The sequence below is a fragment of the Camelina sativa genome, chromosome 1, assembly GCF_030686135.1.
Source record: "Camelina sativa cultivar CO46 ecotype springtype chromosome 1, ASM3068613v1".
Classification (NCBI taxonomy): Eukaryota; Viridiplantae; Streptophyta; class Magnoliopsida; order Brassicales; family Brassicaceae; genus Camelina; species Camelina sativa.
Window position 1 is genome coordinate 26929431 of NC_141880.1, and position 4864 is coordinate 26934294.

Below are 4864 nucleotides of genomic sequence, written 5' to 3' on the forward strand. Positions count from 1 at the left end.
TATCTATGCTCCTTAGACATTGGTGTGATGCTAAGATGCTTGAAATCAAACCCTACCTTCTCAGATATAGGATCAGCATTAAGATCATCTAGCCTAGAAGAGATCTACAACAATCAAGCTTGACCAAATCAAACAAACCACAAGATCAACCCAGCCTAACCCATCCTCAAGGTCCTAAGCAAACTACTCACAAGAACACATGGTGAAATATGTCAAAAACCCAGAAAATAATGAAACTTGCATCATTAGAGAGATGAAACAGAGATCTACAATATTGATGAAGGAATAAAACTCGAAATCTTAATACTTTGAAAGTTATGAAACAAACAAAATATAAGAATCTAGTCTTTCTCTCTCAAACAAGTACAAGATCTAAAAAAAATAAAATAAAAGTGCAAAAGGAATAATATCTAAAAAAGGTAAAAACTAGGTTTTAGACTCTGTAAAAAGCTGGACTCTTTGGTGGCTGCAAGTACAAGGGCCTTATATAGGAGGTGAGGTGGAAGCCCTAAAAATACAAAAAGTCAAAGTGGTCAACGGCTCGGTCAACTCGACCAGTGCTCGGTCGAGTGGCTGGTCGAGCTGTCTTCTCTCGTGCATTCTCCACTCGGTCGAGTCCTCCTCAGCACACGGTCGAGTGGTGCGGTCGAGTTGGACTCCGGACCTTGATTCTACAGCCTTAACTCTTCTTGTTTTCTCCTCAGGACAGCTTCACTTCTCCTCAGCATTGCTTCCATGCTCCTTAAGCTCCAAAATCACCTGTTTATGCATGAAAAGATGCAAATGCAATGCAACTATACTCTAATGCATGATTAGTCCTAAAGCTACACAATAATGGCCTAAATGGATAGCAAAAGATGCAAAAGTTGTGAATAAACTAAGGGAAAACAAGGTAAAATATATGAACATCAACACCCCCAAACTTAGTCTTTGCTTGCCCTCAAGCAAATAATCAAGACAAAAGAAGGTAGGTGAGGTTTGAAAGTGGGATCTCAGCTCCTAAAGGTTTAGAGAACATGAATCAATTCTATGCAATGCTTAAAAGGTTAAAAGGTTTAGAGTAGGGCTTATCAATATGGTTTAGAGACAATGATGGTCTCTTTTTAGAGTAGGGCTTATCAATATCAAGGTTCTCTCATTAAAAATGAATTGAGCTTTAGAAGAATGCTAAAGGTAAGAACACTTAGACACATACAAGAACAAAACCTTGTCTACCCAAAGGTACCCAAAGTGTTTATCCTATCAATCTAAACCTAATTGGTCCTAGTGCTACCCTTTAACTTCTTTTCTTCTTTTTCACCCTTTTCTCTTTTGGTTTTAAAGTCTTAGGAGAGGTTTCTTATTTGATCTTTCTAGTGGAATGGGGGATTCTTACTTATTTGCTATGGTTCTCTTTTCTTCTTATTCTTAAGACATATAAGCATTTTGCTAGACTTCTCTTTCCTTTCTTTCTTTTCTTTAACTAGAACCATCTTTAAACAACCTTATTCTTCACATTCTTTCACTAGACTTTAAATTTTCTTAAACACATTCCCCTCCTAAAGTCTCCTCATGAACTCATTGAGAGTTGACTCCCTTTCCTCCTCACTTTCAGTCCTCTTAGGATCTTCCTCAACTCTCTCTCTCCTTGGACGCGGCATCTGGCTCGACCGGCTGCTCGAACCACCACTCGGTCGAGTGCATGATCGAGTGGGGCGTCGAGTGACCCTTCCAGCTTCTCCTCTTGATTCAAGGCTAGCATCATGACGTTCCATGGAGGTTGCAGCGGTTTGTTGAGACTTCCTAGTGATTCTTGAAGACATTTTTCAAATAGAACTGAAGGGAATAGACTCAAAGCTCAAAGTTAATAGGTTAGTGAACCAAAAACTTGAAAGAACTAAGCTTGAGCAAAAGATAAGCTATGAGAGAGACTTTAAAACTTGAATTCAATGGTTTTGAGCAAATGAGAGAATGTGAGAGGTATAATTTCGTGCAAGGTCTATATAAAGAAGCTAAGGGGACAAAGAGACAAGGGTGGAGCGTCCATACCATTCAAATTTGAAATGGGAATCTTTGACCTGCTTTTTGCTGCCACTCGACCCCACACTCGACCCCACACTTGACTGTACACGGTCGAGCACCTTGACCAAACTTTGAAATTTCAAAATTTTTCTTCTTGTTCTTCCCTCCACTTGATCGTTCTAGCGATTTGAAGATCAAATGGGCCTCAATTCCTTCCCAGCTCAGTCGAGTACCTCTCGTGGGTAGGTCGAGTGGGCTTGCGAGTCTCCTTCTCCAAGTCTAAATCTCTCCTTACCTAACTACATTCTCACCTAAAGGCCTGTCCAACACAAATATAAAAGAAAACACATCAAAACTACAAGGAAAATAAACCATATTTACAAAGGATACCTTAGGGACTTCCTCCCTAGTGAGCTTGTTTAAAGTCACTAAGCTTGACTTTGATGTCCTTTTTAGACTTGGTTTAGATACCAAGGAGGTGATGAAATCCTCCCTGGAACCTCTTGATCACTGTGAAGTTGATCCTTGATCACCTCACCCTTAACACACAAACCATGTTTCTTCTTGATTTTGAGCCTTGGTCTTGCCTTCCTTAAGGACCTCTTGTTCAGCTTAACTTGAAGATCCTCAACCATACTAGTCAACTCTTGAACTGACCTCTTAAGCTTTTCCACAGAATCATCTTGAAAGGAGAGCTTAGCCTTTGGAGTTGCTTCACCACTTGAACCTTCTTGACCCCCTTTGTCCTTGATAGTAAAAGGTTGATCATCAATGGTAGGAAGGTTGGTTGGGTTATAGATGTTAAACTTCATGGCTATATCTTCAGCAATGTTCAAGGTCACAAGACCCTCTTTGACATCAATAACTGCTCCAATAGTGGCTAGGAATGGCCTTCCAAGAATGATTGGATCTTCAGATTCCTTGTCCATCTCCAACACCACAAAATCAGTGTGAACCCTTGCCTTCCCTATCTTGACTGGGACATTCTCCAACCTTCCAACTATCTCCTTGTTTGACCCATCAGCTAAAGATATATGAAGGTTGGTGGACTTGAAATCAGTTCTCCCAAGCTTTTGTGTTATGGAGTATGGCATCACACTTGTTGAAGCTCCCAAATCACAAAGGCATTGGTTGTAGTGATGATAGCTAAGAGTGCAAGGCAGATAGAATGGACCTGGATCCTTAAGCTTGATTGGAATGATAACTCCTCCAAGGTCCTCAAGATCCTTCTCATCTTGAGCTTCAGCCTTCTTCTTTGACAAATCAAGCAAAAAGTCTTTGTAGAGAGGATATGGATCATACTGTTCCAAGGCAGGTCCCTCTCCTCTTCTTGGTAAGCAATGGTGATCTCTTGTATGGCCAACACTTCCTCAACCACAGCTTCTTCAATCACAACCACTTCCTTCAAAACCTTCTCTTCCTCTTGTTGCTTAGCCATCATCTCCTTTCTCTCAATGATTTCCCTAAGCTCCTTAATCTTTTGTGCTTTGAAACGTCCTGGGAATGGAAGAGGTGGCTTGTAAGCAGGAGGAATGTACTTAGCAGGCTTGACAGCTTCTGAGTCTGCAACTCGATCGACCACTCGAGCATGCACTCGGTCGAGTGGCTGTTCGAGTACTTGGTCGAGTGCAATAACGGACTCTAGTTGCTTTGCACAAACGTCACTTGGGGCTTCAGTAACTAATGAATTCCCCCAAACTTGGACTTCACTGTCCTCAGTGACTTCCTCATCAGAGATATGAATGGCTTTTGCAGTGAACTCCCTTGGATTTTGAACAGCTTTTCCAGGGAGTTGGTTGGGTTTAGGAGCTGAAGTAGAGGCAATGTTACTTTCCATATACTTCATTCTGGAGTTGAGACCTTCAAACTTCATGTTCAGATCATTGTACTGTGATGTGAGCCTTTGATTCAACTCAGCAAACTGCTTGGCTTCCTCAATCTTGCCTTGTGTTTGCCCAATCAACAACTGTTGCATCATTGCTCTTAAGTCTTGTTCCTGGCCCTGGTTAGTCTGAAACCCTGGTGGGGGACACAATTGGGGCTGGAACACTTGGTGTTGTTGCTTGGGGATGTAGTTTTGTTGCTGTTGAGGTTGTTGAGGTGGATAGACTTGGTCTTGAGGGTTGGCCACATTGGTGCTCCTATAAGAGAGATTGTTGTTCTTGAAACCTCCTTGGTTGTAGCCTTTGAATCCTCCCTGGTTTTGCATGTAGCACAACTCAGCAAAGTCAGGCTCCCCCTCTTGAACTGGAGCTTCCTCTTCACCAATGAAGTGAATGGACTTGGATTGGCTGAGGAGGATCTTGTCAAGCTTCTCATTGACCATCTTCAAATCCTTCTTATACTTGTCCTCTTGATCAGTTGAGGAGCTCCTTATGGTCCTATCATAGTCCTCATTATAATTGCCATCAGATTGAGCAAGATTCTCAACCAATTCCCATTCTTCTTCCACATTCTTGTTGAGGAAGTTGCCATTAGAGGCTGTGTCAAGAAGCATTCTTATCTTGGGAAGCACTCCTCTATACAAGGTGCTTAGAAGTGACTCATTGCTGAAGCCATGGTGAGGACACTGAGTTTGGAATCCTTTAAACCTCTCCCAAGCTTCACAAAAGCTCTCATTATTCCTTTGAGCAAACCCAGAAATCTCATTCCTCAGCCTAGCAGTTATTGCATTGGAGAAGAACTTGGCCAGAAAAGCTTTCTTGCATGCATCCCATGTGGTGATAGCTCCACTAGGTAGAGTCTTCTCCCAAAGGTGAGCTTTGTCTCCAAGAGAAAATGGGAAGAGCCTTAATTTGAATCCATCTTCACTCACTCCATTGATCTTTGTGAGGCCACATATTCTGTCAAACTCATCAAGGTG

The 4864-nt window shown here is 41.9% G+C and overlaps 1 non-coding gene across 1 annotated transcript; it reads left to right on the forward strand.

The window, feature by feature from the left end:
- The first annotated feature begins 4553 nt into the window (after positions 1 to 4553).
- On the forward strand, positions 4554 to 4660 carry LOC147950464 (small nucleolar RNA R71). The gene has a single exon (XR_015565103.1). It is a non-coding gene; the product is annotated as a small nucleolar RNA R71 (small nucleolar RNA).
- The last annotated feature ends 204 nt before the right edge of the window (positions 4661 to 4864 follow it).